The sequence below is a fragment of the Pinus tabuliformis genome, chromosome 4_2 (assembly GCF_031772625.1).
Source record: "Pinus tabuliformis cultivar Carrire ecotype Pingquan chromosome 4_2, CPIR1, whole genome shotgun sequence".
Taxonomy (NCBI): domain Eukaryota; kingdom Viridiplantae; phylum Streptophyta; class Pinopsida; order Pinales; family Pinaceae; genus Pinus; species Pinus tabuliformis.
The window spans coordinates 104852311-104869163 of record NC_142304.1 but is presented as its reverse complement, the minus strand read 5'-3'; positions in this window follow the sequence as shown (position 1 = coordinate 104869163).

Below are 16853 nucleotides of genomic sequence, written 5' to 3'. Positions count from 1 at the left end.
CTTTTTCAATCTGCATACAAGATTTGGATCATTTCCAGGAATGAACCCATCTGGTTGTTCAATGTATACTTCTTCTTCCAAGTCTCCATTCAGAAAGGCTGATTTCACGTCCATTTGAAATAATTTGAAGTTTTGAAAACTTGAGAGAGTAAGGAACATTCAGATGGCCTCAAGTCTTGCAACAGGAGCAAAGGTTTCTTCAAAGTCTATTCCTTCTTGCTGCGCATACCCTTTACAAACAAGTTTGGCTTTGTTTCTAATTACTTCTCCATTTTCATTCAATTTATTTTTGAAGACCCATTTTGTTTCGATAACATTCTTATCCTTTGGTCTAGGAACCAGCTCCCAAGTGTTGTTCTTTTCGATCTGCTCAAGTTCTTCATCCATTGCTTTCACCCAACATTCATCTTTGCATGCCTCTTTCACATTTTGTGGTTTAGTAGAGGAGAGTAATGCCAAATAGCTTGAAGCTTCTGCAACTGTTCTTCTTTTTTGTACACCTGCTTCTTTCTGCCCCATAATCTGAGATTCTGGATGATTCTTCTGAACATATCTGGATGGAGTCTTTTCTTCTATTCTTGTTTGCTCCTCTAGTTCTTCTTGAGGTTCTTCTTCTTCATCATTCTGTCGTTTGGGGTAGCCTTCATCTTCTTCGATGTCTTCATGATGTACTTGCCTAGGAATGTATCCCTTCTCATCAACCACTACATCAATGCTGTCAACAATTCTGCCAAGTCTTTTATTGTAGCATTTGTATGCTTTGCTATGTGGAGAGTAACCAAGAAGAATGCCTTCATCTGCTCTAGGTTCAAGTTTGCCAAGCTGCTCATCAGTATTCTTGATATAGCATTTGCTCCCAAAGATTTTGAAGTGCTTTACCGAAGGAGTCCTACCACTCCAGAGCTCATGAGGAGTTTGAGTGCTGTTCACCCGGACATTTGTTTTGTTGAGAATAACAACCGCAGAATGTGCAGCTTCACCCCAGAAAGTTGCGGGAGTTCCTGACTCATCAAGCATAGCACGAGCCATTTGTTGGACTGTTCTGTTCATTCTTTCCACAACTCCATTTTGCTGAGGGGTTCTTGCTGTAGAGAAATCTCTTCTTATCCCATGTTCTTCACAGAAATCGAAAAATTCATTTGAAGTAAATTCCCCACCTCTGTCGGATCTGAGGCACTTAATTTTGTGACCTGATTCATTTTCAACCAAGGCTTTGAAGGATTTGAATTTTTCGAATGCTTCATCTTTGTGCTTCATAAGTCCTAACCAGACAAACCTGGAGAAATCGTCAATGAATAATATCAAGTATTCTTCTCCTCGAGGTGTTCTTTTCCTGAAAGGACCGCATGTATCTGTATGTACTAGCTCAAGAGGCATGCTAGCTGAACCTTCTTTCTCTGGAAAGTTATTTCTGGTTTGTTTTCCAAACTGACATGATTTGCATATGGTGTTGTCAGGAATTTTGATATCTGGAAGATCGCGAACTGCCTGATATTTGCATGCTTTCCTTATTTGTGAAAATCTTAGATGTCCCAACCTCCGATGCCATAACCAGTGCTCATCATCCTTGCTCAGATAGCATTGTTGTTGTCCTTCTTCAAATATGTACAGATTATTTGGAGTTCTTTTGCCTTTGATCACTGTTTTACCTGTATCAAGATCACGAACAAGACATCCATTTGATTTGAATATAACCTCGGTTCTTTGATCACACATCTGGCTGACACTTAGAAGATTATGCTTCAATCCATCAACATACAAAACATTTCCAGCCTTGACCTTTTCTTTTAACTGAGCAATGCCTTTTCCTTTTATAGTTGCAGGAGTATCATTTCCAAAAGAGACTTTCTTTCCTTTTTCTAAAGCAGAATATGACTCAAGTTTTTCTTTATCACCTGTCATATGCTTCGAACATCCACTGTCAATGTACCATAGATTTTCCTGTCCCTCTGCATAAAATGCTATCCCACATCTTTCTGTTTGTGGTTCCTTTATTCTCCATGTTTTGGTGCTTGAGGCTTGTTCTTTTTTCTGCTGAAACCTGCTCCTGCATTCAGAGTCTTCATGACCAAAGTTATTGCAAATAGAACATTCAACTTCATTTTCAAGAATCGAAAAGTTGTTATAGGTCCTTTTCGTAATCCCGGTCATACTTCTTTGTTTTTGAGCTTCCCTAGTCATGATTGTTTTATATGCAACACATTGAGCTGCTTTGTGACCAAAGTTATGGCAAGAAAAGCATTGTCCATTGAAGAAACTTCTACGGTTATCGAATCTACCAGCCAATTGATTGTAATTTCTATTGTCATCTATTCTTGAACCAAATTGAGAAGATTTTACCTGTGGCTAGTTGTAGCTTTTGTTCACCCTTAAGATGGATTGCCCCTGATAGTTTCTGTTTGTAATTCATCCCTGCTTTACCTGATGATCTTCATTGTGCTTTTGCTCATTTCTTCTTGCTGCATCAAGATAACTTTTTGAGGTGGATGCTTGAGAAGTTTCTCCATTATAGCCCAGACCTATCTTGTTTAGTGGAGACCGCTGGACATTGATAATCTCATCCAAAGTTTCAGATCCTTTGACAAACTTGAGATTAATAGCTTTTGTTTTCTCAATCTCTTTTCTAAGACCAACAATTTTACCTTCTAATTTTTCAAGATGTTTTTCCTTTTCATCAATTTGAAATTGTAGAGTATCAATGATCATGTTCTTTTCTTCTATACATCTCTTGAGTCTAGTAATTTCATCATAAAGGTTATCCACATCTATAGCATCCATATAATCATCATCTTCAAATGCCATTAACAACTTATATTCATTACCTTGTTCATCTTCATCACTGTTTGATAGACCATCATTATCTTCATGAGTGTAGTAGCTTTTCTTATTTTCATTCTGTTTCTTGTTCCATCTAGCAAGTTCCTTTCCTTTATCCTTATAAGGACATTTTGCAGCATAATGACCTACTCTTCCACAAGCAAAGCATTTAAAAGGTAACTTACCTCTGAACCTTCCAGAACCCCTTTGAAGATTTCTGACAAAATTTGATTCTTCTTCCTCTTCTTCTGGGACGTGGCTTGCTTCATAATAATCTCCTTTGCCTGATGCCTTGACAGCAGCTTCTCTTCTGTCTGATGGACCTCCCTTTCTCATTTCATAAGCAGTTAGAATTCCATGTAGCTGAGACATAGTAAGAATTCGTAGATTTTCTTTTTCTTCTATTGCAGATACTTTAGATTCAAACTTAGGGGGCAATGATCTTAGAACCTTTTCAACCACAATAGCCTCTTTTATTTCTTCACCCAAATTTTTCATACAATTAACAACCTCATCTACCCGAAGAAAATAGTTAGCCACACTTTCATCATTATACATTTTGAGAGTCTCATACTGAATTCTGATAGTTGGAAGTTTAGCACGCTTTACCTGTTCATCTCCTTCATAGCTCGTGACAATTTTGTCCCATATCTCTTTTGCGGATTTATAGTGCATTACCTTCATGAATTCTGATTGAGATATACATCCTAATAGAGTATTGACTGCTTTCGCATTTGTTTCATACTTCTTTTTCTCGGCTGCATCTGTAGGAGTAGCTGAAGGAAAAGCGTAGCCTATCTCTATGATGTCCCAAACTTCTGTACCAAGAGATTGAAGATAGGCAGTAACTCTTACCTTCCAATAATTGAAGTTTGTCCCATCAAAAACTGGTGGCCTGATTGATGCTTCTCTCTCGTTGCTCATGATGAACGATCTACCTTCAAGCGATCAAGCTTCTCTGAAGGACCTGCTCTGATACCAATTGTTGGAAATAATACTGAGAGGGGGGGTGAATCAGTATTATCTAATTCTTTTAATAAATCTTCCTTATTTGTTCTTTGAATTAGTTTTGCATGTCAGTACCATAAAATAATGAGCATGAACAAAGAAAACAGATAGTCACACCAAAGAACACAAGATGTAAGGTGGAAACCCAATGTGGGTGAAAACCACCTGCTGCAATATGTCTCTATCTTCTTTCAAATTAGAAACTCCTTTTACAATGGTTTTGTACTGGTGCAGTCCTTTACCAGTACGCAGACTGCAACCTGCAGAGAGCTACAACTCTCTCTCGTTTTCCAGTCTCTCCTGGAAGGGAGCTACAACCCCCTACTTCTTTTCTTACAAGGACCACTTTTCATAAATTTTCAAACTGGATCCATAAGCATCAAATGATCATAAAGTATAAGAGAATCACCCAGTCAACTGTAGTAACCAGATCAACAATAATAGAACCAAACCCAGAACACAGCAATGATAAACAAAGATTTTAAGAGAAGTAAGCAGCTTCACCCATGTACTGCCTGCTTACAGTAAGCACCCTGCTCAACTGCTCGCCTGCTTGCGTACGCACCTTGCTCAACTGTTTGCCTGCTTACGTACGCACCCTTCTCAACTGCTCGCCTGCTTACATACGCACTGTATCCATTGAACTGCCCGCGGACCTTCGCACCTGCAACCCTTCTGTGCCTGCGTACCGGCGCACCTGAAACGCTTCGTTCCTGCGTATGTACATACTTTTCTTTCACTGTACCTGCGTACCTTCGGGCATAGATGATTTCAAGACTTCAGAAATAACCCAGACAGTCAGATCTACAGATCTGAACATGCGCCAAAGAGATCTCAATCCATCAGTAGATTCGCCTTATTTAGATCTAGACATTACTCCCAAGAGATCATAATATTTCAGATCTAGCCCTCATAAGATATTCAACAAAAAACATGCTCAAGCCAAATGATCTCCTTTGCTTTATATAGGAAAGCTCTTCCTTAAATCATGGATCAATACCACGGGCCGACACCATAATAACACAAAACCGTCGGCTAAATACCAAAGGTTAAACATAAGAAACCCCACGTGTGCTTTTCTCTGCCTTGAAATGTGTGCACTGGGGGTACGCACCTCCTGAATGGGATAACTGCGAGTATGTATGCACTTTATGTAACACCGACCTGCGTGTACGCACCTTATGTAAGGTGTACCTACGTACCCCTTATTTTCTTCAATATTTGATAGCTGATCATCAATCTCTGCTGCTGACTTGAAGTACTGTGATCTATCACCTGAATGAGTTGCCATCAAGGACAACACTTTAGCCATAATGCCAACACCTTCTTGTTCAATTCATCAATCCTTGTGAAAACCCTGTTGACTGCTATCTCTAGAGTTTGACACTTTCTCTGTCATTTGTACAATTAAGTTCTTCTTGGTTAGAACTTTCTTCACCTCCAGGATGGTTTCTATTCTATCATCGACTCCTTGATCATCCATATCATACCTTTTTTTATAATTAAGTAACTTATAATGTTGTTGGATGTAGCAAGTATTTCTCCCAATTAAGCATTGATAGTGGCAATGGTATTTTTTTCTTTCTCCATGAGTTCCTTCTGCTAAAAAATAATCTAGATACATGGCCAGATTGCATCTATCTCTTCAATAATATTGTTCCAGATGATTTCTTTAACATGACCCAATGTAGAGTCAATAGAAGAATCAGTTGCTGACTTTTTCCTTTTGTCCATAATACTCTTCTATGTTTATCCTAAAGTAGATGTGCCTGTTTTCATAATTTGTTGTTGCTCTTGTGAAGTTGTGGAGATGGTGGGAGACTAAGTTTTCTGATCACCCACTAATAAGGAAACAAGTGGCTCATTAGTGGTGATAATGGTTTTTTGCTCTGAGTCCTTGCTAAGGCAGAGAAAATGGATAGAAATCCTATGATGGCCTCATCTACCCACTGATCGGAGTAGTAGCAAAGAAGGCAGTAAACAACTGTGATAATCTTCTTTCCTCTCTCAGGGAAAATGGAGGAGGGAAAAGGATTATTTTTCTTTGGGAATGAAGCATCTTGTGTCAAGAAAAACTCAAGGGTTTGGGCCCTCTTGGTAAAGTCTATTTTCTAGTATAGTTCAACTAGTGCTTCATAGAAAATGGGGTAGCACTCTACTGTGGGGGCTTGCATCATCTGGCCGATGGCCTGAGAAGTGATGGTAAATAGGATTTTTCCAGTAGGGGTAATGATGGCCCTTTGGCTTGGCAAATTTGATGCATGACACTTTCTAACAAAATCTGCAGTACTATGGGTGTGAGGAAAAATGTAATGAGGTAAGTTGGATTCCCACAGCTGAATGTCTTCGGACTTGTCAATGTATTTTTCCTCAAGCTAGCAATACATCTCAAAGAGGTCAAGTTCATAGAGTCTATCATCGATTTTATAGTCTCTATAAGTCATAGGAACGTGATGAAGATCTACGAGAGGATAGATCATAGGATTGATGATTTCCTCTAGTTGCTTGTCCTTTGTAGGCATCTTGGATAAGGCTAAGAATAGGAGTACAAACTAGATGGGAGACTTGAATATGCAGATAGTAGTCAGGTTTTGGATACAAGAAAAGAAGTAATAGGTTGGAAATGATCGAGTAGAGAGTGTCACTGACAGTTGAAAATGTCAGGATTAAGTCCAACAACCTATAACAAATCAATAACAGTAATAATGAATGGATTCAATAACCTACTCACAAGTGGAAAGGAGGTTTATATAATGCAATCGATTTTTCAATTGAAGGAGCGTGGGTCCATTAGGTTAATAGCTAATCCAATTGAATTCATAATAGTTTAATTATGGGGAGAATCAATGTGATTTGATCGAGTTAACGGATGGATGAGGTGGTAGAGGGTGAATGGCAAGAGCACAACGGGTAAGAGAGCGGTATCAGGAGTGATGGAATTAACTTTTCAGAGGGGGGGATAGTGGTTAGTGGTTTCAATTGAAGGGGGTCTGAAATGATGTGGATTTGACACATAGGAGTAGGTGCAGTTTTGTATACTGCCCATTTTAGACACCCCCCCCGATGGTAAAGCTCGGATTGTGAGGGGTGCCAAAATTGTATGTGGGCCGTAAAATGTGGAAGATTGGCATAGATGGAGCATGATGTGATGGAAAATTAATCGTGCCTTGACATGCCTTTTCTTGGTGGTGCGGGGTATTAATAATGTATTGCATTGGGAATATATGCGATATATGAGGGGTATCGACTTAGGGATAAGTGGGTGGAGGGAAATATGATCGAAGGGGGAATGATTTGGGATTTTAAACTTAGGGATAGGATTAATACCAAATAATTGATATATAAACCTTAGAGTAAACCTTTATTCCTCTGTCTTTTTCTTCTGCACATGAGAACAATGTTTGATAATTGACTTATGGCACATTTAGACTAGTAGCCTGTGCATTTATAGAAACATGAAATGAAGACTTCCTTTTCTATTTTCTTCCCTAGAATTTTATTTTACTTTTTCCTTATTTATTTAGGGTAGCTAACACCTAACATTTTAAATTTTCTTTCTTTTTCATCCATATCCTAACTTAACATTTTAAAATTATTTTGACTAATATACTAACTTATCAAAACTAGATAATGTTACAACACACACGAAAAAAATCAAAGGTGAAAAATGTTGTAAAGGATATGTATTAAGCTCCAAAAACTAGGACATTGAAGGAGATCCTAAAGGGGGAATGAAAAACCCAAGCTCCAGAGGGAAAAAAGGTTAAATAAACCTATCCAAAAGTGTTGTAAAATAATGGATTGGACCTTGCAAACCAATGGCTAAAAGTGTTGAACCCTAGAGTCCTCAACCCAGCCAATCCCTTCTTAAAATAGTGCAGATGTACTCTAAACCCTAGGGGGATTTTTCCTTTGTCAAAGAGAAAAAATAGGAGAATTTATGCCTAGTGGAGGCTCAAAAGAAGATAAGAAACCATTCCCATTGCACACACAACACTCTTGGTAATTCTATTTTCTTTTTAATTCACAGAAAAATCCAAAACACATTTATTGACCCAGAAACAATGGAAAACATAGAAATGTGGCCAAAACGTTCTCTCCAAAACATAGATTTGGGGTTGAAAAGTGTGTTTTGCTTCTGGAGCTCTTGGTCAACAGAGCTCGCATAGATTTTTTGGTCTCCTGCTCAACTGGTACTTGTCACCTGCGAAAAAAACCTTGAAAAACACCAGAATCCAAAAATTTGATAGAAAATATAAAGAAGGGCTAGAAATAGAAATTGAGAGGCTAAAAATAGATGAAGAAAATATTGAAAACCACTGATACGATAGTCACCAAGGTTCTTAATTACTACACTAGTGGAGTCTCCAATTGTTAGTATGAAAATTCTTAGAAATTGTACCAAAAATACTTCATTTAAGTCATTGGTGATAAGTAGCACTAAAAACAATGTGTGGTTATTTACGCATCATGTCTGCAATGGAAAAAGAAGAAAACCATATAGTAAAAATATATATGTGATCGAAAACTGTAAACAACAATAGGTATCCAATGTAATAACCCAATATTCAAAGACTTTTAAAATGAATAATATTTATTGATAACACTTGGTGAAGGATATCTACAAAAAGGGTCTACAAATCCCCCTTTGTGGGATGGGTCCTTTGATATCCTTATGCTTCCGCAGTTTATTCTCTCTCTCAATATGTGAAAAACCTAAAACGAATAATGGAACTCAACTGGGAGCTGAAATGTGAAAAGACGATAATGGTGATGATGATAATGATCATGGTGAAGAATGAATGAAAAACCATCTTTATTTATTACATCGTATTAGGTTCATCTAAAAAACTGAAAATAATAAAATAATACTGACCAAATCAAGATCTAACCATTAGGAATACTTTATTATATTTTTTGTGAGGGAAAAGATATTAAAAATAGTCAAATATTTTTAATTAGAAATAATTAACAAATAAAATGATCTATTAGTTATTTCACAAGGATTAAGAAAGGTGTGAAATTGAAATGACTATTAAATAGTGATTTAATAGTTATTCAAAAATAGAGTTAAAGAATAATAAATAAATAGTGATTTATTTAATTATTCCTAGGTGATTTAGTCAAATGTCACAAGGAATAATTATCAAATAATGATTTAGTAATATTCCTAGAGAAATTAAATAAATTATTATTTATTTAATTATTCTCATGGGGTTTTTTAATTTTAATTAGAAATAATTTAATAAAAATGGTCTACTAAATTATTTCCCATGGTGAAAATGATTTTACTATGGTAAAATTAATCCTACATGGTGTATTTCGATCCACCTAGTTAGAAATGGCTAGGTGATCATTTTTTAGGTGATAACATATTCCACTTGGAAACCCACCATTGTTTCTTTCAGTTTCCTTAGTTGTTGCACAATTTACTATTTTTGGCAATTTTTCGGGTCTTGAACTTCTAGAGCCGTTTTGAGGCACTAAATGATGATTTTTTGGAAAATGGGCTAATGTGAGTGGAATTTAAAATTTGTAGTCAAAATTTGTATTCCTTGGATAGATATTTCTAACGAGGTATCGTACTATTACACAATATTTTGTCACACCTCCTACACTTCCCTGTGTCATACCATGGAGTGCCCCAAACTTGGCAATTATGCAGTGTACCCATCCTTATATGTAGTCAAGATCCTCTCTGAATACTTAATGAAAATATGCCTTGAGCCCTCCCCAAAGATGTAAGCTCAAAATCCTAATTACAAGGTCAGCGCAATTGTGACACTGGAACTCTTGCTGATGGCAGGTTGCACCATACTAGCCTCGTGCTGGTAGCATGGTTTTTACTTGGATACTCATACTGATCCCTAAAAGGAAGGTTTTCCCAAAGAGGAAAATAAGCTTTGTGATCTAGAGGCTTCCAGAATGACAAGCTGGAGATTGTTCATTGTGGATGTGGTCTAATTCTCCCACTATTTCCCTTTGATCTTATCCCTATGAGCTTCCTCCTTGAGATGAGGGACTTCCCCTACCTTTGGAAAGATCCTAACTCCCTCAACCTCTCTATATATTCATCCTCTTCCATTCCAAAGTGGTTGGTCTCTTCTTATTTGCACCCTTATGTTGAGATAGTGCCTACATGTTATTCAATTTGGCTTGGAAAAGGAGTGCTTGGAGGGCTTGAGCTTGGACTTGGACATTCACTCAAGGAGGGCTTATTAACATCAATGCTTAGCTTGTATGCTTTCTATTTTATTCATTAATATATACAAATTCTAGTTCACCTTCCATACATGATTGTGTTAACACTTCATTTATCATAATGCCCTATGATCTGTTAAGTGGATTACATTCGATTATTCTTGTTGTACTTGTATGCTTTGTTGTGTCTTTGGCCTCTTTTGTAGGTATTTAAATGCTATGAAAAGTAAGAACTGAGCCTGAGGACAAAGTGATCAATATCTTCAACAAAGGAGTGTGTTATAGCATCAGAATGAGGCAGGTCTCCTTCCACCTCTTGTATTTCAATTGTAATTTAGGAAAGTGTCTCGTAGATTGTCACATTGGTTGCTAAACCCACTCATTGGGCTAGAGGGAATGCCTTTGTCTACAGAGAGGATTTACCTACACAGCCAAATCGTGACTTCAATAGGGACACTAAAACCTTTCCATCCATTCCTTTGATCAAATTCTCTGATGAGTTTGATCAATCGTCAATTTCTTGTCTTTTATTAATCACTGTAGATATATTTAGTCACTGGTTTTTGCTTGAGAGTGTTAAGCCTGCTATGATTTTGAGTATTTTCTATCTTTTCCTTCTTTTCCTTACCCAACATGTTTTCTTCTCTGACAGAAGCACTTCTAGTGCTGATTTTGAATTTACATTCATGATGCTCTGCCTTTCATCGCCCTTTTGCCTTTAACAGGTGCATTGGTCCCAAAGGATCAAAGAAAATTAGGGTTTCTTCTTGTTTTCAGTGGTTTTCAACATCTTTGAGTGATTTTCTAGTGTAATTATAGTGTGTTTGTCTTTATTGTTGTCCTTTTGTGATTACAATTGCCTCTTATCTTTTGTTGATGTATATTTGAGGCTTGATTTCCTTATAGGGTTTCTAGGTCTAGTTCACTATTTACTCATCACTTGGCTTGTCTCTATGAGATTAATTACTTCCATTTAGGAGTTTTTTTGTTGTTGGCTTATTGGGCCTTGACCCAAGTTCAGAAGAGTTATTTAGCCAAGCACATCTCGCAACAATCGGCCCTTTCGGCAATAGCCCGCGGAGTGCGGACTGAGGTCTCACTCGAGGGAGCAAGGGAGGGTGTCGGAACCAGGTTTCCGCACCCTTGGGATGTCGTGATGTGGTCTGGAAGAGTCACGCATCATTTTATGGCCTTGCGCTACTCTGCTTCCACGTAGATCCAGAACAAGGAAATTCTTTAATACTTATTATTAATGAGTTGTTATAGATTAGATCTACTTTTTATGGTCTTTAAGAAAAAATTTAATAGAAATAACCAATTCGTGCACCCAGAAAAGTTAGAAATTTGCATAAACTGATAACATAAGCATAAGCACACAAAGCAAACAGATATATCAACCATAAATTAACCAGATCCACAATATCATATATTCAACACAGTATTTCAGAACCAACTTATCTTTATTCAACTCTTTCACTAATACATCCAAATTCGCCCTGCGCACTCAGCTACAAGGGTTCACACACATAGTTGCAGACTCTACTAGGCCTCTACGCACATAGCTGCAGAGCCTCTATCTACCCACCAACACCCTCGATTTGAACTTACAAACACTTTGAGACTTCTTTCTCCAAAAACCCATTACATTCCAGATCCAAAGGTACACACCAAAAAACTAACTCCTAACTCTAGAGCCTTGCTCTATTTATACATTCCCATGGTCCATGGACCATCGGCGAGCTGACTCACTTCCTATTATTTTACATTATTTTTGGGTAGACAACCCTTTGACTTGACTCATTTACAATTCGCACTCTCGTGCACTTCGCGGAGTCCTTGCCATGCCTATCCAAAAATTGCGAGCTTTGAGCCCCAAAACTGTTACGCGGGGCCTCTTTTACCCAACAGTACCCCAACACAATCATCTTGACTCATCCCGAGTCACTTGGCTGGTGTGGTAATATTTACATGGTGGTCAGTCAGAAACTTCTATGCTTTGATGGTACTTGCAGAAAACTCTTTCGCCATCTACTGTACTTGTTCAATGCGTGCCATTGACACATCAATCTTTGTCACAGCTACTTCCCCAGGTGCATATTCTTCCTGCATGTGTGCCACCTTGTGCTCGATGGTAGTGGAAACTGTGAATGCCTCATCAAGCCATGGCTGGAGATGTTCTTTAATCACTCCTTCCTTCTGTCAGGCAGCATCAGCTTGTATTTTTAGGGCCTGGGCCTCCCTCATCTTGGCCAAGCGTTGCGTAACAACAACCATCTACATGGTATCATAGGCTTGCTAGAGCTCCTTTGCCTCTATTTCCAGTCACTATAGGGTTGGATCTTCCTAGAGTGAAGTGAGCATAATAAGTGACTAAGCCAACAAGTTGGTGCATTCCTTCATGGAACGTGTGATCATTTCCCGCCCCGAGTTAATGATGCTTTTACACTGCTCAGTGACCTTTGGAGGCATCGAAGGTTTTACCTGCAGTTTTAGATCTGTGATCTAAAAACTGAGATCCAGCTGAATCCTCATGGCCTCTTCCTTTGCTTTATGAAACCCACTAGCCAACTTGTGGATTCGTATGCCAACAGGAAACTCGGCTGCAATCTCCAGCTCAGGGGCACACAAACATGCTTCCCTACCAGTTGCTCCAATTGCTGACTCTGTGCAACTGCTTCATCCCATTGGAGGCTCAGTTGTTCTATATTAATTCTTTTTTCACTGATTACCTATTCCACATGTACTTCCTTGGCGTGGAGCTCCATTGTGACACTATCCTAGATCTAGTACAAGCTTTTGCATGGGAGGGTAGCCAAATTTAATCCAAGCCCCGTAAGTCGTCCTACCACATCTCTGTCCTCCACGTTTTCTATTGTTAATGCTCCTGCTAGGATTGCTATAGTATGAGCCATTTGGGCCTTCAGCAGCTGTTCTGTGGCTAACATACCCGTAACCCCATGAGTAGTGATGGTTCCCGTCTGCGCTGCCCATTTCCCAAGTCCCTGTATGTGTGTGCGGAGCTCCCCCAACACAATCTATTTCTCCGACATGGCCTCGTCGATTGCTTCCTGGGTGACTTCACGAACTATGTCCCCTATGTCACCTAGGTCGCCCTCGATCAATTTGGTGAATTCTCCATCCCATTTAGATGCCTTGGCCTTCTTCCACGGCTTCATCCTTTCTGTCGGCAACGGTCATTTTAAGGGTGCACCCATGGTGGTTTACAGTGTTCTTTCTATCCCTATCTCCGTGACCGTCTCTGTGGGCACATTTTGACTACTTTCGTCCTTTGTTTTCGCAGACCCTCTTGCTAGTGCCTTGTCTGTCGAAGTTTGCGCTGCCTCCCAGGCTGCCCGAACCTCCACAGTGCGTTGTTCATTCCACTTTTTCCATACCGCACTCTTAGCTTCAATATTCTGTTTTTGGATAGTAGCCTCATTGCACCCCACCACATCTGGTCTGCACCATTTTGATTGCCAAGTATTCAATACCGCATTGATAGCTTCGTCAATGGCAAGGAAAGGGAGTGTGGTCGACATATGGTCGGGGTCCTTGCATGCCCGGATGTAGAAAAAGTGCATGTCCACTTTAAACTAGGTGATGTGATTCACACTGTCATATATTTCATTGGACATATGAGGTTGTTGGTTGATCCATTGTCAAACATTTGCATCAATCAGTATCCAGAAAATCTTGTTGTCGTGGATTCTTGCAGCATCCCTTGTCGCCCAGAGTGATGCATACTTGGCGACTTCTGGCCAATCCTGTTCTAAGGAAGGAAACTAGTTGTCTGCAGGTAATTCAGTGGTAACTAGCACAATGGACAATAGTAGCCACACATAGTGGAAGGTATTTCCCTCCTCTTGGACCTCCCCACAGTTGGTAAGGAACTCTTCACGAAGGAACTGCACCCAATTGAACCATGCTCTAGCGGCACATTCCTCAGCTAGCGCAATGACTATCGCTGGAACCTCGTTGCCGCAACATTTCTGCATCACTTTCCCTGCTAGCAACTCAGTAGCAACGCAGACTACTTTGTTTGAAATACTATCAATAACATACCCTCGTTACCCTTTCTCCATCTTATATTTCTTTTTTAGGGTTTCTATCATCGTCACATCACCACTCTTATCAACAATTTCCCTAGGGTCTCTTCCTTCGTAGGGAAGCTATGAGATCCTATGAATGAGTTCTATCGTGATGTGGATGGGTTTGCAGATCCATAAGTATCCATCATGTACCAGACAGAGAAATTGTCTGATGACCAATATTGTAATAGGGGGGCAGAGAAAGTGGGGAATGGACAAGAGACAGAGCAACCCGTCTTTATCCACCTTTCATAGCCATTCCTTTGGCTGAAGTGTCATAACCATCCCTTCCATGCTCTGCTCCATTAGTTCACTAGTCACCAAATGGGGAAATTTTGTTGTATCTGCAAGGTCCCAATCTTAAAATTTCATCATCAAAATAAGGCCAGTCACTGTGCTTTCAACTAGAACCCGTTTTCGAAGAGACGGGTTGATGAGTATATTGTCAACATCATCCAAATTGGTAGGGACCTTAGCCTTCCCTTTTTTTGTAGGAACATGCTTGGGTCATCGTATTGGCTGGATAGTTTCCTCATCGGGGTCTATTTCTTCGACATATATCGAAGATCCCTCTTCCTCTTTATCGCTTTCAATTGTAACAACTTTGCCCTTTTCTTCTATTGTGAGCTTGCTAACACGCGGATTTCGCAGTGACCTCCTTATTGGTCCTGGTATATGGGGGTCCTTCTTCGTTTTTAGTGTCTTGGGTGATTTAGGGAGTTCAGCTAACTGTAGCATGGGATTTTGTGGAATCTCCTTGGTGGGGTTTATCGACTTTAGGAATGACTCTCGGAATTCCTTTGGCAATGCCTGAAACCATGGGCTTTCTTCCATTTGTTTGTCATTCATCTTGCTCCCCTTGGCTTGAACCCAGGGTGTCCTATTATTCGAATGATCAAGCTTTGTTGTGTACCCCTTTACTTGCTTGTTATATATGATTTCAAATTCAAAGTCGGTCGTTTGCCCTCTTTGTGGCTCATTAATGCGATTTTGGCGGTTACCCTTACGCCTTAATTTCCCACTGCCCACTCCTCCGTGTCTTAAATGGGACATCTTATCATGAATAGTACCTGCAATGGTCACCTTCCATCCCTCCCCCACAGGAGCATAGCCCCTGGTACATGGATGTGTCCTATGCATTTAACCGGCCTTGCGCACCGTGGCCAATTCGCGCAGTTTTCTTGCAGCCTGTTTTATTGTCCCGTGCCCTCTTCCAACTACGTGGAGCGTTGAGATAGGGCTTCCTATGGATATTCAGGTGGTCACACCCGTCGTGCGAGCCTTCCACTTCCCTACTAGCTCGGGCTGCAGGCACCCTTCACGTTCCTTTGAGTCTGATAGCGTATTGTGGTTTGTGCTCCCTTCTTCCCTAGGGTGCAGTTACAACCATGCTAGTAGGGTTGTGGCTTGTCCTAGTAGCGTAGGAAAGCCGACCATGTCTGGTCCCCTCAGTGTCTCTCTCGTGTGGCCTGTGTGGATGACTTCTAATTTTATTTTATCAATTTCTTCATCCAGCCTCACACTTTCCTTTTGTATTCCAGCCCCGTTTCATCTAACTCATGAAGTTTCATTCTGCTACACCAAACGGCTTCCCGTAATTGTTGAATCCCTTTGTGAAGGCCATTGTGTTCAGGTTGGACTGTAGGGGAATTGGCCTGTCTGGCCATGGACAGAGTTACCTTGGCATACCCTTCTCAGTGTATGGTCTTATTGCCCCAGCAAGCCCTTGTTACATGCAGATTCAGTTGGGTCGAGTGTTGCGCAACATACAACCATACCCTTTGTTGTAGATGGATGACCGCCCTACTCCAATGTGGCTACCATGCATGTCCTCCAATCCGTACTTGGAACTACCTTCTGTCTCTTACCTTCCTCTAGGCACACCACCTTGGTGCACGCGACGATTCTTCCAATGCACCATGTTGCTTCTGGGTTGTAATTGAGGTGCCAAGGTTTATGGACTGCCCCTCATTTGTTGCACTATTATCCATCGGCCCTTGTCTTCCTTCAGTGGTCATGCATCGCAATGATCTAGTCATCATATTACAGTTGAATTTTGTGACTTCGTGCAATCATTTCTGCCATCGTTCAGTCTCCTCATCTGAATCTGATGTGCAAGAACTATCGTGTTCCCATGAGATTCTTACATCCTTTGTGGGATTCACCCGATCTTGATCTTGCACTGTTATCTGGTAGATGCAGTGCAGTTCATCATCACTGCCCTCGTCGTGCACTGGTTTGGTGTAGCACTCTCCTTCAGCTGGGTCCAGCGGAACTATTACCCATAGTGACTTCTTTTCAAATGCCATCTTCCGTATTTTTAAGTTGATGACCCCATTCATGTTCGTGGCCCAATCGATTCCTAGCAATGCAGGGCAGGGATTAGTGTCATCAACAATTTCTATTACCTCGAAGTCGGTCTGCGTACTTACGCCTTCAATTTCCATTGTCACCCCTAGCATTCGGCCCATAGGTAAGATCTTTTGCTGGTTGGCCATCCTTAGTTGAATAAGGGACCACTGCAATGTAGGCCTACCCATGCATTCCCATGATTTCTTAGGTAACACATTCACATCCGACCCTAAATCTAGAATGTCCTGGTCCATCTCATACTCCCCAATTTGTGTTGTCATATGCATCTCTCGTCTGGTGCACAGAGCATGTCTTCCCAGTTTCTAGACCACGCGCGTCTCGCCCGACCCTGCGCACTTAGTGATCTGCTCTTGTAGTCCTTTAACG